Source organism: Protopterus annectens, chromosome 6.part1 (genome assembly GCF_019279795.1).
Source record: "Protopterus annectens isolate FY-2018-M chromosome 6.part1, PAN1.0, whole genome shotgun sequence".
NCBI classification, from domain to species: Eukaryota; Metazoa; Chordata; order Ceratodontiformes; family Protopteridae; genus Protopterus; species Protopterus annectens.
Window position 1 is genome coordinate 303,450,848 of NC_056738.1, and position 17,414 is coordinate 303,468,261.

The following is a 17,414-nucleotide window of genomic DNA, read 5'->3' on the forward strand; positions in this document are numbered from 1 at the left end:
CCATGTAGTGGAGAGAGACAGAGAGGGAGAGAGAGAGAGAGAGAGAGAGAAAGAAAACAAACAAACACACATCCATCCATCCACACAGCAAGCTGTATCCAGAAGAGACAACATTCCCAGAACAGGTATGTGAAGCATATATCCATGTAACTGAATGTAGTACTTGGTCCATAATAATGAGATAGATGATGTGTAATGATTTATATGTGCCATCAGGTGTTGTTGTAATGATGTCCAGCTGAACAACTGCTATGGATAATAGCATCTGTCCCTGTGGGCAGTGGTTCATATCTGTCAACTGTGCAGATCAGCACTGACTGACAAGATGTAAGCCATCATAGTGTGTGTTGTGTACTGCAAGACATGTTTATTAGTGTGGCCAATAGCTGGTGGTGGAAGTAATGCCGTTATGATGGACACATGAGTTTTAGAGCCCACCACTTGCAGGACAGTCATGTTAACGTGTAATGTAGCATGCACAAATGCCATAGGTGTGTAATAGGCTTACCTGCAATCTGTCCCTATATATACCCCCCTAATGTTAGGCTGTATCCACATGTGACACCTGTCTGTGTTGTAGCAAGGCAGAACAGTGTAGCTTTGCAGGAAGGAGAGTTAAAGAGTATGGACCTGATGTTTGAATGCACCCCATATATATATCCACATGTGACACCTGTCTGTGTTGTAGCAAGGCAGAACAGTGTAGCTTTGCAGGAAGGAGAGTTAGAGAGTGTGGACCTGATGTTTGAATGCACCCCATATATATATATATATATATATATATATATATATATATATATATATATATATATATATATATATATATATATATATATATATATATATATATATATGTGTGTGTGTGTGTGTGTGTGTGTGTGTGTGTCTGTATACATATATATATATATATATATATATGTGTGTGTGTGTGTGTGTGTGTGTGTGTATATATATATATATATATATATATATATATACACACACACACACATATATATATATATATATATATATATATATATATATATACATATATATACATACATGCACGTATATGTCTGCATATATACAAACACACACACATATTTATATGAATACATGTCCCCTACTGTTGACTGACAGTGCTGCACAATATGTGTGAGGCAACATCACACATATCAATACACACACACACACACACACACATATATATATATATATATATATATATATATATATATATATATATATATCTACAGCAGTAAGTGGGTTCAAAATGGACAGTTATGTCACGTGTGGACCCCATGTTGGGAACACATTGCCCTTGTTTGTGAAGTGGGATTGGTAATTTGGGGAAGGATAGTAGGTATATTTGGAGAAGTAAGTTGGGCTGGAAGACAGACAAGACAACATACAGGGGTGGTATATGATATGTGTGGTGGGTAAGCACCTTGGATGAGGAGTGTTGTCTGAGATGTGGAAGCCCATGCATCCCTATGTGGAAGCAATGGGACCAAGGTCCCCACCCATGGGCAGTCACAACATCATATTCACGGCCCTGAAGGTGCCTGGGCAGGGGGCTGAGCAGGAGGAGCATGCAGAGCCTGTGATTGTGTACTGAGGGTCTCAAGGTGCTGTAACACATCCCCCTAGTCTCTGTGGTGCTCCCTGTGCACCAGACCCTGGACCTGACTTCAGGTGACAGCATCCTGTTTGTGTGTGCTCCCAGGGGGGTGTGAACACCATCCCCTGAGGTGGTTCCACCTGAAGGTAGTAGTGCAGGACCAGTAGATGAGGTGATCCTAGGGTGGGTCCCAGATGTGATGTGGCCTGGTAACATGGCCAGATAAGGTGGGAGAAGTGGTTCTGCTGGCAACTGTTTTCCAAACATGCTATTGTGTCACTGTTATAGAACATATGTGGGTAGTAATAGTCCATACATTCTGGGATTATGTCTAACAGCATGCATAGATATCCCCATTAACACAAAACAACAGATGTGCAGCAGTCACATAGCAAACAGAACACATGCATATATGGAACCATAGTGGCCCTTACAATGGCATGCAGTTGACATTGTTTGCAACAGGCCACCAATTATAGTGTTTCAACATGGAACATGACTACAAACACATAGCACAAATTGTTGTACAATGCAATATATGTCCCAATGGTAAGTCTTCTGTAGACATATCCATTGAGTCACATGTTCAGATTGTTTTTGCAGATATGGTGGGGGGAGACAGAGATGTGTATTAACAACTATGACATCCTTGCAGTATGAGGTCCTCAGACCTGTTTCCATCTTTATGTCTTTCAGGCAATATGTCCATGGAAAGATTGCCTATGTACACAGCGGAGGAGAATGATGTCATCATCACATACCTGGTGCAGCACTACAACATCCTGTTCGGGCATACAGCCCATGATCTGCAGGAGAGGACCACTCTGTGGAATGATCTTGTCCACAGGGTAAACAATGTCGGCCTGCATAACCGCAGTTATGAGCAGGGCCGACATTGATGCACTGATCTACTCTGCCATGCCCATTGCTGTGTTGCTGCGGTTAGGGGGGACCAGCTTGCAACAGGGGAGAGCATGTCATCCAGCCCCCCCAACACATGTTGAGGAGCTCCTTGCCAGCCTCGGGGCACATGCCCACCCACAAACACAACACCTGGTGGAGAGCATAGTGGAGGTGGGTGCTACCCACACAATGGCAGAGGAGCATGCAGGTAAAACCACATGGCACATCAGTAGACCACTGTTGCGTATCCATCTGCATCTGTAGAGTTAGATCATTCATATGTGAGAGGAAATATATATAGTCTTTTACTGCGTTGTAATAATAAACAGATGCCCATAATCTGTAGTATTGTGGGTTTGTACTGTTGATGTACTGTAATGCTGCACCCACCCTGTACCAATGCCATAGGTGTGGCAACTGACATTACATCTATCACCCAGTTATGTAGGTCCCTCTGGTATACCTCTGGGGCAGCAGCCTGTAGCTGGTGAGTATAGTGTTTGTTCAGGTTTGCCAATACACTGGTCATGTTATGGCCATGGTATATTCCATGCACACATACACCTACCCATAATGGATGCTGTATATGTTCACGTATTGTTGCTGTTAACTGTACTGCATCACAGTGGTCACCATAATGGTGTATCTGAAGGGTATGTAAGACTCCTGCAATGTAACTAACAACCTGTCATTGCAAGATGTGTGTACAGAGATGAACATAATGATGGGACAAATGGCCTACAGTAGGGACATGTCTGAAACATCACCCTTATACTGTGCTACAACAGTGTATATACCACTATTACAATGGCAACTGTTACAGATCTACACTACGGCATATCACAATACTGCATTCAACAACCCTTGCAACATGCAATATGGTCCTAACATGAGCAATGAATGTGTAATATGGAATCCTATGTTAGGACAGCAAATATGGGGAATACATACCTTCAGAAACACTGGAAGCATATGTGTGCATACAGTCCAGATAACATATTGCAGAAGCAGCTTTTGAGGTACTGACAGCATGCATTCATCATGAGTATGGACCTTCCAGCAAGTACAGGTCCTCAATGTCACACCAATAAATGGTCTGCTGTCCAAAACATTTGGCCATCAAATGTGCCCACTTACCCACAACAGAGGCAGCCATGGCTTGCACACATCTTACAAGCCATGGCATGGATCCCATACACAACAGGTAGCACCCAGGAGTTGGACATGTAGCCTTACCTCACCATTGCATATACCATGGCAAACAGTGCAGACAGTCATGTATGTGGCGAGGATGTATGGGGCAGGATTAATGTAGAAAATAAACAGATGGCCATCCAAGACAGATGATGACACATGTTGCAAACTGGTCATGCAGACTGCCTAATAACATGCCACAACACAGAGGGAGATGCAGGAATGTCTAGCAAGTACTGGCTGTGCAGTACTCATGTTGGCAATTGCCTGGACTCTGCATAAGTGTGGCCCATGGGTTAGGGTAATCAGACAGGACAGCTGTACCACAGTAAACATCAGCCAGGCCTCTGTATAGGTACTGCATGCATAACAGCAAAGATCCCCAAAAGGCATGCGTTGCAATGTGTACTGGTATACCAAGACCATGTTGGAAACCTACAGACAGTATCAATTAAGATACATGTGCTGCACAACCAACACCTCATGCCACCTCAGGTCCACCATCCCCATCTGTTCCTTGCCGGTGCCAGTGTACACCTGTATGTTTGCCATTCATTAGCAGAGACTAGGCTGGTACACATGGTGTTCAGTGTTTGGGACACTGCAAAATGATACACATGTGTAGGCCATAGTTGTCAAGCATCTGCAAAAAGGCTGAGGGTGTGGAAGGGGTGCCATCATGAAACACAACAGTGCACTGAAGCAGAGATACAAAGGACACTATGAATGGCTGTATCTGCACACAGTCAAGGTCAGGAACTGTGGCAGACATAACCCTGACTCCACAGCAATAGTGATGGCACTGTGTGACCTCCATGGGATGTCCACATGAGTTGACCTTGCATTCATGCAGAGTTGGGGGACATTTGTAGGGCAGAGTGACCAAATACTGGCAAATGCAGATGGCCCATGCTAGTATACCCCTGCCAGGAATAGTGACTGCTGTAGTACACATAACAGTAGATGCAACAAACCATCATGATAAGGGTGTGCACACATATGAACCCACAAATTATATGCATCTCAATCAGCATCTGCACAACCAACACATTTGTTTGACACTACATCTGATTGCACAGGTCATATGTCAAGTATCAGGTTCGTGTTATGTTAACATATGCAGTAATGTGGCCCCAGGGCATATCAAGGAAGAGAGTGCCATATCAATAAGGGTGTGTACACTCCCCATAGCCACTTTAATGTTTGAAGGTTGTCAGTGTAATTGTATTTTATTTGCCATACATGCACCGCTGATGATGAGATCTGTAAATCAGACATCAGGCATTCACAAATGACATCTCTCCACATATCATCCCAGGTATGTGTCGGACAAACACATAGGGGCTGTGAGCAGCAGAGCAAACATAACTGACACACATATACACATTCAGCAATGGTGTGTACATCCGTGAGGTATGGTGCACAATACATGCCAGGGTGTTGAACAGGTGCACAGCAGTACTGTGTACATGGGTGCAGTGTGTTCCAGGGGAAGGGGCATCACCTATTAACACAACCCATGCATCACAGAGATGTATAATGTTGCTAGCAGGGATTGACTATAGCTGCACTGCATGCTGTTGAGTGCCATATGTCATGCATATTGACAGATGGGTAATGAGAGGTCTGTGTGTAATATCTTTGTGCAACCTCAGCTGTAAGTGTGTGTGTGTGGGGGGGTTAATTTGTCTGTAAGTGCTATCTGGTGGAGTGGAGGGGGTTGATGTATGTAGAATGCATGTGTATGTGTGTGTGTGTGTTTGTGTGTGTGTCCATGTATGCACATGTGTGAGTGTGGGGTTGTTCATACCTCTTAACTTCCCTTTGAAATCATGCAGTACATGGACATGGACAGACACATGAGACACCAGGAATACTTTTCTGACATGTAATCTCAGGACAGGTGATAGTATAATTATGTCTGCAGCATGAAACATGCATTGGGAGGGAAAACTAGACACCGGGGATACTGTTTTTATTGCAATCAGCAAAAAGGTGAAAGAATACCCACGTATGCAGCACTACAGATGCATTGGGGAATTACTAGACAACACCAGAGAGTGTTTCCAAATATTATTGTAGTCCACATACAAAGTTAATAGAGCAACAGATCTTACATCTACTGAGCAATAGTTACGAATGGCATTGCATGACATTATTGAGTAGTAGCCCATAACATATGGGGGCCATGCTCAAGATGTCTGGACAAAACCCGGGTGAACACTGGATGACATCAGGGAGTTTTTGAAAAAATGACTCCAATCAAGTCAAAGAGGTAATGGAGTAACAGGTTCATATTTTGTGATCACTTTTCTAAGCAATTAGAAGAATTATATGTTAATGATTGGTATTATTGACTGTAATTACGCGAGACTGATGCAGGATGGGGAACTTAAGAGAAAAAACTAGGGACATTCTGTAAACCCAGGGACAGGTAAGTAGTATAATGGAATGTCAGGCTGTGTGTGTGTGTGTGTGTGTGTGTGTGTGTGTGTGTGTGTGTGTGTGTGTGTGTGTGTGTGTGTGTATGTACTGTTAAGCAATGACATACAGGTCTTAAAGTGCGTTTCTTGTTTTTCCCTCATAGGTGGCGAGGTGGATCAGAGTTCCTCCTGCAGGCAATCTGATGATGGGGTTGTGAGAGGCTGAAGCTGTGCCATCGCGTGACATCCTACTGTTATCCACCCCATCCCTGCACACAGTCACAATGCCTATACATACCTCATCACCAGTGGCCATAGCTGAGGGACAGTTGGCAGTTGGTGGCATGGGACAGGACAGTGTGGTATCTATGGCACATGTGTCTGGACACAGCAGCCATAGCCAGATGTCCAGCGGGGTACCATATAGGCAGATGTACAGGGGTGCTCATTGGAGGGCTGCTGGTCATCGTGCCCCTGGCAGAAATGTCACATCTGGTACCACCAGATGCATGTTTCAGGCCATCATGGAGGCAGGCACATATAGAATGGTACATCAGACAGGCTCTGAGGCTACAGAAGGCTACTCATTCAGCTGTTACTGACAACATCCGTGATCTTGCAGTTGCCTCCGTTATTTTTCAGAGGTCATGGATAGATGGTTGGATGAGATGGTGGGAATCCTTGACTGTGGAATGTCCGTGCTTGAGCAGATGGTGGGAGTGGTGCTATGGCCATGTGGATGCAGGCCAGCAACACCAACAGCTTGAGGTCGACGTGGATGTGCAAGAACACCAAGCTACTCCCGTAGTGGCAGTACCAGCCACAGCACTGCAGGGGGGGTGCTGTCCACACTACACCACAGCAGGCCATGTGCACATAGACCTGGCCAGTCCCAAGAGGGACCGGGATCCAGCGGACATATGTCATCATCAGGGGAGAGTACCATATCATGGCTTGTACCTGATGTTGCCTATGGAACCCCTGGCAGGCACAGTTCTCATGTTCATGGCTGGAGACAGTGAACTGCACACCCTGCCAGGTATGGTCTGCAGCTGTTGAACAAACATCTGTATAGGGCAGCCACATGGCAGAACTGTGTGCATGCATACTCACACACAATACAAATACAGCTAGGGTAACCCCATACCTTAACACACCACATCAACACAGCCATATTAATAATTAAAGCCCCTCACTCACACACATGGTGTCAAACGTATGACTCAGCCTAGGACTCTGGAAAACCAATAACACACCCTGTGCATATGATGATATCTGTGCCACATTCCTGTCATCCATAACATCAATGCAGGGACAGGCTAATATGGTTCTGATGCACACGGTACATATTTGCAATACACACTCTTTCGAAAAGCACCATAAGTACACAGACCTCACTACTTTACACACTACAACAGAATGTCCAGGTTTTGTCCTCAAATATAACCCCTACTATACCTAACATGTCTAGCAGTCTGATATCTCACTGGCTTGTTATCAGGTATGATGTCAATAAATAATGGTGTACTGAACATATGCATCTCTTACTGCACGACATATATACAAAGGTTGACGGAGTTGTGGCTGGAGGCACAAACACAGGGCCAACATTGACATGTTGCTGTGATAACCTCATACATTTACTGGTGTAACAGGGTTTGTTATGACGCATCTCTTCGGAGGGATATGAAGTCAGTAACTCTCATGGCTATCACCATGTACTGACTGCAGTCCTCAGACTGCATTTCTAAAGATAGGAAATGTGTGAGCAACACAACACATGTAAGACTCCAAACCTGGGCCAATCTGCAGATAGCCCTACAGGTGGGGGTTTCCTCAACCACATTATGCTGTCATGACAGGTATTAAATTATGTAGACCAGCCATATCCACACAAATCCTGTTAAACCAACATTACTTCAAATGCAGAAGAGCAAGACTTACATTCTGTAGTCATGTCTGGAACATCACCCTCCTGTTTGTTGCCTGTCTCCACAGTTCATGTTGTAAGAGGTATATCCCACTACCCTCTGTGATGCTGTTTGCCAAACACCGACATGAAGTCCTGCTCACAGTGAATGAAAAGGGCCAATACCCACATGATGTTCCTAGTAATAGGAGTGTGTTTCCATGCAATTGGCTATAGGATTGTTACCACAGCTGTTCCACATGCAATCAGCTAGTGAGGGACTGCAATTCGTGCATAGACCGTCAGCTGATCATGAGCATCACTTACAAAACACAAGCTGCTGCCTAATCAAAGTAGGTGTACTTCTCCGCATTCAGCAGAGAGGGACTAAGAGAGACAGACAGAGACAAAGTAAGAAAGGAAGGGGGAAGGAGAGTAAAAGCTAAGCGTGTTTGTGTCATACACTTACCAGTACGGGGTTTCAAACCCCTGCCTGACTATGCATTGCTATTACATTTCTATGCAGTTATTGCATGCACCACAGAGTTTACATGTTGGACAGCTGTCCAAAGGTATATTTGAAGGTAAGTGACATCAGCAACAGTGATAAAGGAAGGATAAGGTAGGTGTAGTATATGTGCATGTCCACAAAAACAGGTGTCAAGGATGACACAGCCACATTTTCTCAGGGATTCACACACATTATCACAGTTGGCAGGGTTAGGATTAGAATTCCTAACTAACTAGTTTGGTACACTACAGTACTACTCAGGTATCACATGCATCACAGAGGATATCAGGCTGATATATAGGCAAAGGGTATGTCAAGATGACTGACATCAGAAGGCATGCTTCAGTAGGGAAATGGGAGGTGTAGTGAGTGTGAATGGCTTCCAAATCATTAATTTCCACTCACACACAGACACAGGTTTGCCAGTACTGATATGCATGGGTTCACTGCTTCACAGATGTGTAATGGTTGACTGGGCCAGAAGGCTGTACAAGGCTAGACAAAGGGAATACCTTGGCATCAAGCCACATGACAATGGTCTGCAGTGTGGTTCAGGGGTGTAGTCTCTGGATTGTCCCACACAGGTGGGTATTGTATTCACCATCCACTCATCTGGGTTACTATTGTGGGTGGCCAGTGCTGTGCAATGCTTGCCCTGTATGTGTTCTATATTCCATAACATGGACAGTGTCTAGGATGTGCACATGTCCCACATGCATGTCCTGTGACATGTGGAAGTGTACCCTGGGGTGTCTGGGGCATGTTGTGTGGACAAAGTATCATCTAATGTGGCATTCCTAGCCTCATGTGGTGAGAACTGGCAATGGAGCTCAGGTTGATCCTGCACCTACATTGACAGCATGATACAGGTATTCACTGGTGTTAGTGGCATCTGTCCATACATGGCATGTGTATAAGGCATGATATTTCCTTTGTGGGTTATATTTGCTGACTCTACAGTTGTTGCAGGTGTCCAGTGGGGAACATAGCAAAGGACCACTGTATGCAATGATTTGCCTATTGTAGGGATGGAACAGGGTGCCATGTCCTCTGTAGTCCACTGCAATCACACCATGGTTACTATCTATGGGCAATATGCAGGAAACTACCAACATAGTGGTTGTAGCCTAGCCAAGTGTGTTTGTGTATGAGACATGGATGAAGAGTGTTCTCTGGGCAATACAAGGGTTGCCTATATTGTTCCCCAATCCATAATGTCACATTTAGGGGAATGGATTGTCTACACCAGCCTCTCATCTGCTTGACATCTGTTGTCCTTGTAAGATGGACATTTTGACATATAATAGGTCCTCCATATAAGAAATTTGCAAAACCCGCTCCACAATTAGTCCTGTTATTACACAATCACAGCCACCTCCACACAGGATACTAATGACAAACACACACATACACACACAGTCTCACAATTGCCATGTCTGGGAATAGAACTCCTACCTAAATAGTACATCACACTATAGCATTACACAGTTATAGCATGCAACACTGAGCTTACAGGGCTACTCCTTCCCCAAAGGTGTATTTTAAAGTAAATGACATCAGCAGGCTTGCCAAAGTAGGGCAATGGACAGTGATTTGACTGTGAATGGCCTCAAAAGCAATGATCCCTACACAAACAAACACAGAGACACAGAGTTTCACAGTTGCTATGTCTGGGATAAGAACTCCTATCTAATTAATACACCATACTACAGCATTATGCAGTTATAGCACATGCCATGGAGCTTACAGGGCTACTTTTTCCCCAAAGGTGTATTTCAAAGTGAATGACATCAGCAGGCTTACCAAAGTAGGGCAATGTACAGTGATCTGACTGTGAATGGCCTCAAAATCAATGATCACTACACAGACAAACAATCCCTCACACAGAGTTTCACAGTTGCCATGTCTGGGATTAGAACTCATACCTACCTAGTACAGTAACACTACAGCATTACTCAGTTATAGCATGCGCCATGGAGCTTGCAGGGCTACTTTTGCCCCAAAGGTGTATTTAAAGGTGAATGACATCAGCAGGCTTGCCAAAGTAGTGCACTGGAAACTGCATTGACTGTAAATGGCCTCAAAAGCATTGATACCTACACAGACAAGCACACAGAGTTTCACAGTTTCCATGTCTGGGATTAGAATTCCTACCTAAATAGTACATCTCACTGCAGCATTACACAGTTATAGCATGTGCCATGGAGCTTATAGGGCTACTACTTACCCAAAGGTGTATTTCAAAGTGAATGACATCAGTAGGCTTACCAAAGTAGGGCAATGAACAGTGATTTGAATGTGAATGGCCTCAAAAGCAATGATCCCTACACAGACAAACAATCACACACACACACACACACACACACACACACACACACACACACACACACACAGTTGTCATGTCAGGGATTAGAACTCCTACCTAGCTAGTACATCACACTACAGCATTATGCAATTACAGCATACACCACAGAGCTTAAAAGGCTACTCTTTTCCCCAAAGGTGTATTTCAAGGTGAATGACATCAGCAGGCTTGTCAAAGTAGGGCACTGGAAATTGTAGTGACTGTGAATGGCCTCAAAAACATTGATCCCTACACAAACAAACAAACACACAGAGTTCCACAGTTGCCATGTCTGGGATTAGCTCTCCTACCTAACTAGTACATAACACTACAGCATTACGCAGTTATAGCACATGCCACGGAGCTTATAGGGCTACTCCTTCACTAAAGGTGTATTTCAAGGTGAATGACATCAGCAGGCTTGCCAAAGTAGGGCAATAGAAAGTGTAGTTCATAGATTCATAGATCCATAGGTTGGTACTAGGCTATCAGCCCTAGGGCCTATACAAGCCTAGCCATACCAATTCCCTGGCTATTTCTTACAACAATATTTACTTCCCTAGTTCTCTATCTAGCAGGGCAACTGAGGTGATCCCCGGGGTGAATTTCCTATCTCCCATCCAGTCATCAAGGTTCCTTTTGAAGAGGGTCAAAGAGGCGCTCTGCTTGACATGTATGGGCAGTCTATTCCAGAGTCTGGGGAGTCTCTGGGTAAGGAACCCATCCTTCCAGCATGTTTTGGTCATTGTATTGATTAGGTTTATTTCCATGGAGTGTGTGTCTCTGAGGGATTGGGATTTCTTTAAGTGTAGCATGTCCAACAGCTCTGGGTTTGACATGGCCTTGTATGTTAAGCAGAGATCGCCTCTGAGTAGACGATATGCGACAGAGTATAGCTGGATTATTTTTAGATGGTCAGCATAGGGCATCTGCTTTAGTCCTGTGATTCTTTTAGTGAGGTATTGCTATGGACTTTCCAGATGTTGCAGACATCTTGAGAGGTGCATACCAAGCAAGGGGTTGTATTCTATAATGGGTCTACTGAGAGATGAGTACAGTGGGACAATTACCTCCTTTTTTCTGTATGAAAAGCCCTTAGTGATGAGGTGTGCCACATAGAAGGATTTCTTGACTGTTGTGGTGATATTATTATTGAAGGTGAGACCATTGTCCACCTGTGTCCCTAAGTGTCTTATCACAATTTTGGTGTTTAGTGTACTGCCACCTATGTGGTGATTCACAGGTGCATGTTTCTTCCCAAAGGGGATAACTATACATTTCTTGGCATTGAGCTTGAGCACCAAGCATTTGTTTCTGTAAGGCCCTTTTGTAGAATATCCACATAATTTGGGGATTCAATAATGGCTCCCAGTTTGCAGTCATCTGCAAACTTTGTTAGCTAGAGTCCCTTAGTGTTGGCCTGTACTTCAGAGAAGTAGATGCCAAACAAGAGCGATCCCAGGACTGAACCCTGAGGTACTCCACTTGTCACTTGTCTGGAGCTGGATTTGGAGTCAGCTACTTTTACAGTGTGGGTTCTGTCAGTAAGCCAGTTGGCAACCCATCAAGTGATGTAGGGATTAATGCCCAGCTTAGTACATTTATTTATGATTCTAGACTTGGGGATGATGTTGAAGGCATTGGTGAGGTGCGGATAGGCTATGTGGACTGCCTTACCATCGTCCATAGCTCTAGAGACTGATTTGAAGACATCAATCAGGTTCAGGAGACAAGATCTGCCCTTCACAAACCTAAACTGGGTGGAGTCCAGTGTTTGAAGGTTGCCAGTTTCTTTGTTTATAAGTTCCATGGTATTATGTTCCATGGCCTGGCAGATCAGGCCCATCAGACTGATGGGGCGGGAGTTGCCAGGATCCAAGGTGGATCCCCCCTTGTGGAGTGGGATAACTGTAGCTGTGCGCCACTCAATGGGCACAAAGTCTGAGGTGAGGCTATGATTAAACATGGCACTTAGGTGAGGTTCCAGTTCATTTTGTAGTTCATGTAGTCCACAGCCTGGGATGTTGTCTGGACTCATGGATGCTGTACTCTTAGCTTTGGGGAGTGTGGTCTTTACCTGTGTGGCCATTATTACCGGAATTTGGCAATCTTTCGGTATTGAGTAGGGCCCTTTAGGGGGTGAGAGGGGGTGAAGTTGGCACTGTATCTATCTGCCAAGATATTGGCAATATCATTGGGATAAGTCTATTTAATGCCATTCTGCTGTATTTCAGGGCAGATTAGAGCACTGCCATTTAGATTCCTGACATAGCTATAGAATGGCTTGTGGTTGTCTTTGGAATCTTTGGCTATATTATTTTCATAACTAGCTCTGGAGGATTTTATGAGGGATCTCAGCTTCTTACTGAGGCTGGTAAGGGAGTTTTTCGCATCCTGGGATTTTCCTATTTTCTGCAACAGTTTCTTCCTTTTGTTGTAAAGTTTTTTATGGCAGGGACCACCAGATTGGCTTCCTTTTTTGGAGGAGAGTGTCTTGGTTCTACTTGGGATGGCACGTTTCATGCATGAGTGGATGTACTCATACAGTGCCTTAGTGTAGGATTCAGCAGTCAAACTTTCAGTTCCCATCTGCATGATTGTCATAAAGTTTGTAACTTCTGAATTGAGTAACATGAAGTCGTCTTTGGAGAAGTTTTTTATGGAGGCTTCTTTACTGGGGGGGGGTAGGGGAGGGATGTGGATACCAAGGGTGATTAGCTTATGGTCAGACCTGACCAACAAGGGGGTGACCATAGGTGTGGAGCATCGATTTCCCATGTTGGTAATGACCAGGTCTAGGATATTGGAGCCCCTGGAGAGACTATGGATTAGTTGATCTAGGGCATTGGAATTTATGAATTCCAAGAACCATTGGGCAAAGGTTTTGGTACACAAGTAGTTTTCCCAGTTAATGGCAGGGTAGTTTAAATCACCCAGTATTAAGGTCTTTGGTTGTATCTTAATATTTTCCAGTATGTTTAGAAAGGTGTAGTGAGAATCTTGTGACATGGTGGGGGATCTGTAGCAAGCTACAATTTGGATTGCAGTCTTACCTAGTGTTAGTTGCACCTGGAGAACTTCAGATACATTATGTTGGGCAACTAGCCTGGTGGTGTGAATATTCTTGGTGAATATGGACACTCCTCCACCTTTAGTGTTTCGGTCCTGGGTTGGTGGCCGAAACGTGTAGTAAGAGTTGTAGCCTGGTATTGCAGGTATGCTCTCTGGACCCTTGAACCAGGTCTCCGTTACTGCACAGCTATCAATGTTCTCCATTTGTAGGAGTGCTAAGTCACTGTGAATGGCCACAAAAGCATTGATCCCTGCACACATACACAACCAAACACATACACACAGTTTCACAGTTGTCATGTCTGGGATTAGAACTCCTACTTAACTAGTACATCATACTACAGCATTATGCAGTTAGAGCATGTGCCACAGAGCTTATAGAGCTATTTCTTCCCCAAAGGTGTATTTCAAGGTGAATGACATCAGCAGGCTTGCCAAAGTAGGGCAATGGAAAGTGTAGTGACTAAATGGCCTCAAAAGCATTGACCCCTGCACAGACAAACAAACACACAGAGTATCACAGCTGCCATATCTAGGATTAGAACTACTCCCTAACTAGTACATCACACTATAGCATTATGCAGTTATAGCACATGCCACAGAGCTTATAGGGTTACTCCTTCCCCAAAGGTGTATTTCAAGGTGAATGACATCAGCAGGCTTGCCAAAGTAGGGCAATGGAAAGTGTAGTGACTGTGAATAGCTTCAAAAGCATTGATCCCTGCACAGACAAACAAACACACAGAGAGCTTCACACTTACCATGCATGGGATTAGAACTCCTACCTAACTAGTACATCACACTATAGAATTATGGAGTTATAACACATGCCATGGAGCTTATAGGGCTACTCTGTCACCAAAGGTGTATTTCAAGGTGAATGACATCAGCAGGCTTGCCAAAGTAGGGCTATGCAAAGTGTAGTTACTGTGAATAGCCTCAAAAGCATTTATCCCTATACGCACACACAGAACCAGACACGCACACACACAGTTGCCATGTTTGAGATTAGAAATCCTACTTAACTAGTACATCACACTATAGCATTACACAGTTATAGCACATGCCACAGAGCTTATCGGGCTACTTCTTCCCCAAAGGTGTATTTCAAGGTGAATGACATCAGCAGGCTTGCCAAAGTAGGGCAATGGGGAGTGCAGTGTGTGAATGGGCCATAAACCATTCATCTGGAAGCACACAGACAACACTCAGTCACACACAGGTTTACATTTAAGAGGAGCATGTATACAACTGCTAGATGAATAATGACTTGTAAGTCATGTTACACAGTTATCACAAGCACCACAGACACTATAGTGCTTTGGGATACCAGAAGAAAATGTCTACAGTGATTGACATTTGCACATCATGTGGTTTTAGCCAATTGGATGTGTGCTGGGTGGGACAGGCCTCATGATGGGAAGCTCTTTTTCACTGTCTGTCACTTTATTCCACACATCTATGTATGTGTAAGTTTGGCCTATTATAGTGTGTTGTCCTTGGATATATGTGTGTATTCCTATCCGATGTGTGTGCAAATCATGACTGGTGTTCAATGTGGAGTGTGTGTACAGATATCTGTGACTGTCAGATATGTATAGTCCACTGTTGTTGTCAGGCATGGGCTTCATTTCTTTAAGTGTGGGAGCATCCCCAGTATGACGTTTCATTATTTTGTTGTCAGACATGGGCTTTGTTTCTCTAGGTGTGGGAGCATGCCCAGTATGACCTTCTGTATTGAATGTGTGAATCCATTCCAGGTAGGTTGTACTCCAGTGCAGGCTTTTGTATTCTACACCTACAGCTAGCAACCTGTTTCTGCAGGATATCTGTAGATTGGTTGACAATATGGGGTCACTATGGGCAAAGGATAGTGGGTTACTGTAAGTAATTGTGTCTGTGCTGCTTCGCTACATGGATTTGGTGTTAGCAGAGATATTCAGACATATGTACTGTCTTACACTGTGATGTTTTATGTCATCAACTACTGTCAGGTGTACATATTTGCTTGCAGTAATGTCCTGGGGAACACAGGGTGAATGAAGCTGTGTCCAGTATTGTGGTCTGCAGCCTACATATTCTTGCACAATCATGCCATTCTGGAGGGGGAGCTGCAGACACTTGCTGATGGGTCTGTGTAAATGGTTCAGCAGCTTGGTACAGTGGTGGCTGAGGATCCCATGCTTGCACATCCATCAATGTGACAGTATGGCCATATCCTGCTGTGGCCATACCTCACAGCTGTGCAGATTCACACAGGTTACCCAGAGGCAGGGCTCATATTTCTGGTCATTACCCCTTCACATTGTGGTTTACAAGCAGGTTTGTAGCCACCCATTCTTGTGTTTGCAGGCAGGGATAGTATGTGCACACAGCTTAGTTTCAGACTTCACACACTCCATGGCGTCCATGCTTCTACCCCCCCCCATTATTCTATCCTGTTCCGAACATTATGCAAACATTATTAAGTATCCCTATAATTATCACTTCATCCCAGCAGTATTCAGGGTTTGGTCCACAGTTCATGCAGTAGGACATGGTGGACATGCTACTGGCCTTGCATTTGGGTTCTGTGGACTGGTGTTATGTTGTTATTTGGGAGTCCATGAGATAACATACATTGGCAGTATGGATGAGACACAGGCCTTTGACAGAGGACTGTAGGGAATTTGGTAGTGATGCAGGCCATCTGTAGCAGGCTGGTGCATTGTGTCACTCCTAAAGTCCCAGACTACAAGCCACTATATTCCACTGGGTGACAGGGTAGGTGTTAGTGTCAATAGTTTCTGTCCTTATTGATCCAGTGATGTGGATGCTGGCAGGGTGCTGCTTACAGCTAGGGACACACCTGCATGGGACACCGCTTCAGCATGCTGCATTCTGTGGCTATTCCCATACAGAGGTGGGGGTCATATTGTACTCATTCCCAACAGCAGGGAAAAGATCTGTGAGGTACCTGTGGCTGATGGTGAGCTGGGCTGGGTGCATGTGTGCTATGGACACTATTTGCAGCTGACTCACAGATATATGTGGGGCATTCCACTTATGCTGCAGGGACATCAGCAGTTTCTCAGTACTTCATACATGTGACTTTTGTGGTCTACCAGTGTTTTACCAGATGACATCAGTATTCTATATTAAAAACTAAACTAATGTGCTGCTAACCATTATGTACAATTCTAAAGGTGTGTCCATTTGACAGTAACATTTTATACACTCTCTGTCTAGGGTACTTCCACCTGTGTACTGTTTGCATGTCTGGGCCCACATTCGTGCCATGTCCATCTTTCAGATAGTGAAAGATATTACATCTGAACAATTAGTATGGATTACTGCTGGAATATGTCTTGCTGAGATGCATTGTGTTTGGCACTGCAGTTGTGAAGACTTGGCCCTGTCATCGGCAGTACTGGCCATTGGCCACCAGGACACAACCCACCATGCCTACATACTGA